At 39.0% G+C, this 9602-nt stretch overlaps 1 pseudogene; it reads right to left on the minus strand.

Moving 5' to 3' along the window:
* Positions 1-611: 611 nt before the first annotated feature.
* On the minus strand, positions 612-7750 carry LOC131642337 (heat shock cognate 70 kDa protein-like; annotated as a pseudogene).
* Between the last annotated feature and the right edge of the window lie 1852 nt (positions 7751-9602).

The raw sequence follows: 9602 nt of genomic DNA on the forward strand, positions 1-9602 counted from the left end.
TAAAGAACAAAATGTAGTTAATTTACACTGCTACGACCACAATCAGTGTCGCAATACTTATACCGACCGAAATTGCAAAAGTTTTTACACGACTGCAATGCAAAAATGGCCGTTATTTAAAACCTAGAGCCTTCCTTCCAATTCTAAAACGTAGTTACAAATTTTTAAGCTTCTTTCCACTTACTTTCTTCATAGATTTCTTAATTTTCTTCAGAAAGATTAGGTATATACTAATAAACACATAATATAATTTATCTCATACAGAATCTAGCTTAAATTGTTGGTGACTTGTTTTTTTAGCAATCTAACTAATCAAGATATCAAGATTCAGTTCACATAAATTGTTTAACACATCAGGGCTAATAGTACACAAACAGATTATTCTATCATTGCTGATAGCTAAGAGTAAATCTATCAGTAAGAGTCCAGCCAAAGGTTCAAAATGAAAAGCAACTTCAATTGAACCTATCAAAATATTGCATTGTATATATCATTGTCAGTGCAATAAACATAGCTCGAGTTTAACAAGAAAACTGGTAACAGAACTGCAACACAATAATTGAAGTCTTAACTGATAAAAAAGATTAAAGAAAACTAGCCAGACTTGGCTATTATATGTGCTCTAACATACTCTGAATCTTCTTTAGATTATCTTCAAGAACATCTATTCCATTCTGCGAGTCATCCTCGTCAAGCAGATGTGTGGTCATTGTGATCAAAGAATTAATCTGCTGGTATTCTTCCGAGAAGGGATTCAAATGATTTTTCATTCTGTAAACGCAATCATCCAATTCATTCATTAACTCAGCCTTCCTTAAGAATTTCTTATCTTCAACACGGTAATTCTCAGCTTCTTGAATCATTTCTTCAATTTCTTTGGTCGACAGCCTTCCTTTATCTTTGGTTATCATAATCTTATTCTTGCTACCAGACAATATTTCATTGGCAGAAACGGTAAGGATGCCATTTTGATCGATATGGAAGCATACATTGAAAGGAAGGCCTGCAGCATAACGAGGTAAGCCAGAGAGACAAAAAGACCCAAGAAAATGGTTGTCACTCGCTCTTGTTCTTTCACCCTCATAAACATCAATAAGGACACTGGATTGGTAATCTAGAACCGTATAAAATTCCTCAGTCTTCATAACAGGAATGGGAGTGTTCCTCGGGATCACCACAGCCATGACATTGTGTTCTAGCATCCAACCTAGTGACAATGGTGTAACATCTTGCAGCGTCAAGTTTGGAACATTTTTAAAGCCTTCACTCAATAGAGCAGCTTGCACAGCGGCTCCATATGCAACAGCCTCATCAGGGTTGATGTTCTTGCATAAGTCCTACCCATCGAAAAAGTCCTCCAATAGTCGTTGAACTTTGGGAATCCTAGAAGAGCCCCCAACAAGGACAACATCATGGACAAGACTCTTATTCATCTTAGCATCATTGAGACAGTTTTCTACAATTTCCATGCACTCTTTAAAGAAGTCCATATTAATTTCCTCAAACTTGGCACGAGTGATTGACGAATAGAAGTCAATTCCCTCATATAAAGAATCTACCTCAACTGTAGTGACAGCAGCAAAAGAGAGCGCCCTCTTTGCCTTCTCACACGCAGTTCTCAACCTTCTCAAAGCTCTTGGGTTGCCACTAATATCCTTCCGATACTTTCTCTTGAAATCATCTGCAAAGTGGTTCACCATTCTATTATCAAAGTCCTCTCCTCCAAGGTGAGTGTTTCCGCTGGTGGCCTAAACTTTAAAGACATCACCCTTAATTGTAAGGAGAGACACATCAAAAGTCCCACCACCTAGGTCAAAAATGAAAATATTTCGTTCTCCATCAAAGTCATTTCTCTTGTCAAGACCATATGCAATAGCTGCAGCAGTAGGTTCATTGATTATCTGCAAAACATTAAGGCCAGCAATGGAACCCGCATCCACAGTGGCTTTTCGTTGAGAGTCGTTGAAATAAGCAGGCACGGTGATAACTGCATTCTTAACCGGTGACCCCAAATACTCCTCTGCAATATCCCGCATCTTTGAGAGGATCATAGATGAGATTTCCTCAGCACAAAGGTGCTTCTCCTGACCCTTATACTTGAGGGAAATAATTGGTTTGTCATTATCACCAGCAATGACTTTGAATGGCCACAACTTTGAATCGCTTTGAACAAGAGGATCACTAAACTTTCTACCAATTAATCTCTTAGCATCTGAAAAAAGATACTGATAATTATTTCTCATCTATGATTTGTTCAACAAACATAGCAATGCAACAATGATCAACTTGACTAATGTGTTCCATATTGAATGTGTTTTTTTTTTTCATTTCCATGTTTATCAATAGGCATTTCAAAAGTACAATTAAGAGACAAAGTATCAAGTAAAAATGTTGACTATAGTTCATATCATTGAGATGATAATCGGTTGTAGAGATAACTATGGGTTATTTAGAGCATGATTATCAAAATATTGATTTAAATCTTAAAATCTTACGATTTTGCGATCTTACTCAGTGCCAACGATCTAAATCTTAAGTAGAATCGTGTGCTATAGTCAAATTGTAGAAAATATGGAAAAAAAACATTGATTACGTGCCGAGAAGGATGACAAGATACACAACAATTATGCTTCGGCGACCTCCATTTCCCACGAATACACTTGCCTATGAAAAATATCATGTAGAAATAATTCAAATATATTATTTTATGTTTTTAGTAGTATCTTACGATTTTTGTTACAATCTTATGTTATACGACAGTGCATATCGGTTCTGGTGAGTCACTTTCTTGCTCTCTCTCTGATTCGGTGGTCAATAGGTGCAATGATAGGATTGTGAACTGTGAGAATTCAGGTGTGGGGAAGAAAGTTTGGGATTCTATCTCTAATTTGGGGGTGGTGAACAAGGGTGATCATGGTATGAGTGTTAAGTTGGTGGAGGTAATGGAGATGAGGGATAAGAAGAGAATGGTGGAGAAGAAGGCGAAACAGTCAGTGTTATCATGAATATTATTTCGTATAATATCAGAGGGGGTGGGATTCCTTCCAAGAGGAAGCGAGTCAGTTTTTTGCTGAAATCTAGTAAGGTAGAGGTGTGTTTCATTCAAGAAACGAAACTGAACAGGTTTACAGAGGAGATGGCAGGGTCGTTCTGGGGTAGTAAGGATGTGGAGTGGACCGCTTCGAACTCTTCGGGTGCGTCCGGAGGTTTGGTCATTCTGTGGAGGAAGGATTCGTTGTGTCTTAATTACAGCTTCAAAGGGGTAGGGTTTGTTGGCATCAATATCAATTGGAAAGAGAAAGGCTATAATTTGGTTAACGTTTATGTTCCGTGTAATGTGGTGGCTAGAAGAGGTTTATGGGATAATCTTCGGAGTAGGATGCGGTGTGGTGGGGGGGAAGAATGGTGTTTAGGAGGGGACTTCAATGAGGTGGTGAGAAGTGGAGAAAGACTAGGGGAGGGAAGGAGTGAGAATTATAGAGGAATGGAGGATTTTAGAGCTTTTATCGAGAATGTGGGGCTGGTGGATGTTCCTTGTGTGGGAGGGCGTTTCACTTGGTTCAAAGGTAACGGCAAGGCTATGAGTAGGCTCGACAGGTTCTTGGTTTCTAAAGGATTGTGTGATACGTGGGAGGTGGTTGATCAACGTGTGGGGAAGCGGGATATTTCGGATCACGCTCCCAATCATCTTAATGTTGGGAGGGTTGATTGGGGGCCTAAGCCTTTTAGGTTTAATAATGCGTGGTTCAACCATGAAGACTTCAAGGGCTTCATAAAAGATGAATGGGCAAAGTTGCAAGTTTCGGGGAGAAGAGATTATGTGATTTTGGAAAAGCTAAAAAGGTTAAAGATGCGCCTTAGGGATTGGAACCAGGAGGTTTTTGGGTGGATTGATTTAAGGGTGAATGCGGAAGTTGCCAAAATCAACGAGTTTGATGATCTTTTAATTGATAATTTTGGAGGTTTAGTGGAAGACTTGGTGTTGGATAGAAACAGGGCGGCTAGTGAGATGTGGAAGTGGTTAAATGTGAAAGAAAGTATGTTGAGGTTGAAATCTAGACAACTTTGGTTGGAAGATGGTGACAAAAATTCAAGGTTTTTTCATAATTCTATAAAGGAGAGGAATCGTAGAAATGCTATCACTTTGTTAAATGGGGAAGGTGGGAAGGTGGAAGGAGTAGAGGAAATAAAGATCGAGATTAAAGAGCATTTCGAAGCTTTTTTCAAAGAGGAGAATAATTCTAGAGCTGTTCCGGAGGGGCTCACTTTTAATTCGTTGAGCGAGAGGGATAGGGAGTGGTTGGAACGTCCGTTTTTGGAGGAAGAGGTCAAAGATGCCGTGTGGTCTTGCAACGGCAATAAGAGCGCCAGCCCGGACGGTTATTCCCTTGAGTTCTACAAGCAAAATTGGGAGGTGGTCAAGATGGATGTCATGGTGTTTGTGAAAGATTTCTATGATAAAGTTATTATGGTTAAGGCTGGTACATCGGCTTTTATTACGCTTGTTCCTAAAATCAAGAACCCTCAATCATTGTCCGAGTATCGTCCTATTTGCCTTGTTGGTAGTATTTATAAGATTCTTGCTAAAATAATGGCAGGAAGATTAAGAAAGGTGGTGGGCAGTTTGGTCTCGATTTCTCAAACGGCGTTTGTTCCAAATAGAAACATTTTGGTCGGGGTACTAGTGGTGAATGAGGTATTGGATATGGCCAAAAGACAAAAGAGAAGTTGTGTGGTTTTGAAGGTTGACTTCGAGAAGGCGTACGATTGCGTTAGTTGGAACTTCTTAAAGTATATCATGAGGAAGATGGGTTTCGGAGAGAGGTGGATGGAAGGAAGTGTATTAACTAGCACATTATCCGTAATTGTCAACGGTAGTACTACTGGGGATTTTGTGGTGGAAAAAGGCCTCCGTCAAGGAGACCCGATGTCTCCATTCTTGTTTGTGTTGGTTATGGAGGTTCTTTCTATGTTAATGAGGAAGTCTATGGAGTTGGGTCAATTTAGGGGTTTCAAGATCAATGACAACGAAGAGGTAAACCTTTTACAATTTGCGGATGACACCATTATGTTGGCGGAGGGAGATACCTCGAACCTTTGGAGTATGAAAACCGTTCTAAGGGGCTTTGAGTTAATGAGTGGTTTAAGGGTAAACTTCCATAAGAGCAATATCTACGGCGCCAATGTTGGAGAGTGGTTCTTGAATGCGGCTTCTACGTTTCTTTCTTGTAAGATTGATTCTCTACCTTTCAAATTTCTTAGTGTTAGAGTCGGTGATAGCCCGAGGAAGTTGTCAATGTGGAAAGATCTTATTAAGCACTTGAGGAATAGGTTGGCAGGTTGGAGGGGGTTCATCTTAACTTGGCGGGGAAAGTGGTGTTGATAAATGCGGTCCTCAACGCAATCCCGATTTATTCCTTATCTTTTTACAAAGCTCCCGCAAAGGTTTTAAGTGAAATAAGGAGTATCCAAAGTAGGTTTCTCTGGAGTGGTAGAGAAGACAAGAAATCTATCCATTGGGTAGGGTGGGATACCGTTTGCAAAAAGCGTGATGAAGGCGGTCTCGGAGTGAAGAATGTGGAAATTCTTAATGTCTCTTTATTGAGCAAGTGGAAGTGGAAGATCCTAACGGAAAAGGAAGCGGTGTGGAGTGGTATTCTTAAACATAGGTACGGAAATCCGGCTCTAAAAGTTCTTGTTGGAGATACTAGTGTTGTTAATAATAAGGACTCTATTTAGTGGAGGGACTTGCTTATTTCCGATAATTATGCAAACCTTGGGGATAATCACTTTGTCGGGGCTGTTGAGTGTAAGCTGGGGGATGGGGGTGTTGTCCCGTTTTGGTACGCCTGCTGGGCAGGTAGAGAACCGCTTAGGGAGGCTGTTCCGGAGCTCTTTGCGGCGGCCGATGATCACCTAATTTCTGTGGCTGCAACTGGCAGCGGCTCAGTTTCTGGCTGGGCCTGGAATTTGCAAGCTTTGTTTCCGGCCGGGACAGCAGGTAATCCAATTCTGGTTCAGCAGCTTTTGGAGTTTTTGCAGGATGTTCCGGTGATGCCGAATACGGAGGATGATTTCGTGTGGGCTGCTACAACAGATGGAAATTTTTCTGTCAGTTCTTGTTACAACAGGTTCAAGGAAAAACTGTCATCTCCTCCTTTAGAAGCTGCAACTGTGTCGGCTATAAACCACTTGTGGAAGGTCAAGGTTCCGTCAAAAATTCTTTGCTTTGGGTGGAGGGTAATTCTTGGAAGGATAGCAACAAAGGACCAACTTTTCAAGAGAGGTATTGTGGCTCCTTTAAATGATTTACTTTGTGTGTTTTGTAAGAAGGAAGAAGAATGTTTAAGCCACTTGCTTTGTCATTGCGGTATTGTATCGAGGATATGGTCGAAGGTGTATAATTGGTTGGGCACGTCGGAGATCACCTTGGAAGAGTTTGATGTGTTCTTCAAGCATTGTGATAAGGTGAAGCGGTTAAATAGAAGGCATATCGTTGCGGTCATTTGGCTTGCCTCAGTTTGGTGTATTTGGTTAAAGCGTAATGCGGTCATTTTTAAAGGAGAGTCCTTTAGCTTTATTGAGTGTATGTCGGAGATTAATTTAATTTCTTGGAGGTGGCTAGTGGCTAGTTATAAGATTTCTGTAAATTGTAATTTTCACTCTTGGAATATCCTTCCGCTCATTAGTTGTGAGTAGTAGGAGTTTTCCGTTTGTCTCGGGTGGAGTTTCCCTTTAACTCCTGTAATAGTTTCATTGCCTATTAAAAAAAACGATCTTGCTACCCACTCTCGATCTTACAAAAATAATTAAATAGGATCTTTCGATCTTAGTTATGATCATATGTTTTATGATCTTACTATCCCCTCCCGGTCTTATGCAAGATCCCGATTTTAACAACCTTGATTTAGAGTATAACTCATATTGTTGAGATAAGTATGAGTAGAGATATTTGTTTGTTGAAGGAAACTAAGCATTAGGGTATTAGATAAACTGAACCCTAATATTTTATATAAGATTTGTAACACTTCAATTCAATCAATTCGTAAGACAAAAATAAAAGGAACTATAGCTCCTTTATACTATAGTCACAGAGATAGACACCACTGGCCGAACTGCGTTAACAAAGATCACTCGTGTTCATTGTATTTTATTTTAATTTATCTTTAATCTTCTATACTAATTGTTGTTGTAACAAATGATATCAAAGCCATGATTCAGCTCGGTGGGGAAGCGGAAATGAATCCTAGTGTGGATCAAGGCTAATAATGTGAGCGAGATTGTTGGATTCAAGTGTGAGTCGATAAATCTCCCATTGACTAAAAATGGAGAAAATATTAGACATATAAAATAAAAGATTTATACCACTTAATGGCGTTAAAAATTTGGGTGGATATGTGGTGTAAAAGTTTCTTAGATCCGGAGTATTTAGCCTAATGACATTTTTCAACAACTCCCAATGTTTTCAACTTTGATAGTTTTTTAACATGTAAAAATTTAAAGAAGTATAAAGTAAAGAAATGGAATTACCAAAGACAGTGTTTTGTGCGTTGGTAGCAGCCTGATTCTTGGCGGCATTACCGATCAACCTTTCATTATCAGTGAAAGCAACAAAAGAAGGAGTGGTTTTGTTCCCTTGATCGTTGTGAATAATCTCTACTCTACTGTGTTGTTCTTGCCATACTGCAACACAAGAGTAGGTTGTTCCAAGGTCTATTCCCACAGCACGTCCTTCGTGTTTTCTCGCCATGATCGATCGTCCTTTGTGCTCTTGTTTGCAAGCCCTAGTGAGTACTACTGCAACACGGGGTTTTTCCTAATGATCCCGCTTTTTCTTTCCTTTTTCTGTTCCGTACTTTTAAATTTGTGCGCCTATTTTATTTTTATTTTACCAATTTTAACAAAACAATTACCTATTTCAAATTCAAAATAGATTTTTTTTTCTTTTCAAATAATCAATCTTTTCAAATAAAATATCTAAATAGCCAACATTTCCAATTATTTACTAAACTAATCATGTTTCAAACAAAAAAAAATTGCATGAAAGAGGAGCCGCCAGTACTTGTGGTACATGCAGATAAAAATGTACTTAAGAGTCACTTGACTGGCGTATGCAATATCTATGTGTTGTTTTGACTAGCGCATGCATTGCTGTTCTTAGAGGATGTGTCATTTCCTCTGGCGCATGCATTGTAGTATTTTTTATGAATAGGTCATTCACTCTCGACCATTTGCCACGCTTCTTCTCATTTCATTCATAAGAATTGAAGAAAAATCGTGATATAATACGCAGCGGAAATTAAAATTTTTCTTTAGTGATCCTTACGAATGGGCATGATCAGTGATCAAAACGGTTACCTCTTGTGGCGATTGAAATATTTGATGTTGAATCGAATGAGTGATCACGAGCATTGATGAAGAACAACGCCTCTACTCAGTCCACGCGAACAGATCCCTTCAGTCTCAGTGCTAGCTGATATGAATGAAGGCTTTGAGTGAGAGAAGAAAATATGCCTAGAATTTCTCAGACCAAATTTTCATCAAGTCAAATGCTTCAGCACAAGGGTTCTATTTATAAAACCACTTGTGTGGGCTACAAGCTAAAAGCCCAATTAAGGCTGCAAGCCCAAAGCCCAATTAAGTCGTATATCACTTAAGCGTGTGGTACCTTACCATATTTCAAATTCACTTAAGTGCATCGTACCTTACAGTGTTCCTTATTTACTTTGTCTCTCATCAACCTATCCTTATGTGTGTGACCCTGTAGGTTTTCGCGACGTTGGCACTTATATTAAATCACACATTTAACATAATAAACAGTGAGCGGTATCTAGCAACACATCACTGCTACCCAAGTAACGAAAATGTCATGTGATCTGACAAAAATATTTCTGTGATAATGCTTGTGTGTACAATTACCCTTTTTGCCCTTATGTCTATATTGAACACAAGGCATAGACCGTGTCACCCTTGTCCAATTCAATATTGAGCCCTTAGACATTTATCCTATTATGCAGGATGGGAAAATTCCATCTAGGTCACTCGTGTCCCTCGGCATACTTTGTGAAGTACCCATCAACTGTCTTTATGGCCATCCGGTTACGGACAATATTTGATCAGCAATAAAGCACTTGACTCTACATCTAGGGTCCATAGTGGTTTCATGTCGAAGGATGGTATACACCACTTATCACCATGAGAATAACTTATGACACTTTGCATAACATTCTATGTATTATTCTCATAGCGGGTCAATCCTGTATAATTGTTACTCCTAATATTTATACATATGTCAAGACTTGATAACTCCTTATCCATGAGCCATGTGATGTGATCATCAGTTTATCTTCATAATAGTCTTGATGCTTTAATGTTATCCCGCTTCACAATAAAGCTCGACTATGGATACTTTAAGAATAGTGTCCTTATGTTTAATGGGATCTCAAGCTTAAGTCGCACTTAACATTTCATAAAGCAGACTAACTATTCTAAGGACTTTATTATTTTGGAAAAACAAACATAATAAAGAAATGCCTTTTATTATTAATAAATAATTCGATACAAGTACCAAAAGTATTGGCCTCTAGGGCTTACACCAACAA

This window comes from Vicia villosa, unplaced genomic scaffold (assembly GCF_029867415.1).
Source record: "Vicia villosa cultivar HV-30 ecotype Madison, WI unplaced genomic scaffold, Vvil1.0 ctg.004829F_1_1, whole genome shotgun sequence".
In the NCBI taxonomy this organism is placed as follows: domain Eukaryota; kingdom Viridiplantae; phylum Streptophyta; class Magnoliopsida; order Fabales; family Fabaceae; genus Vicia; species Vicia villosa.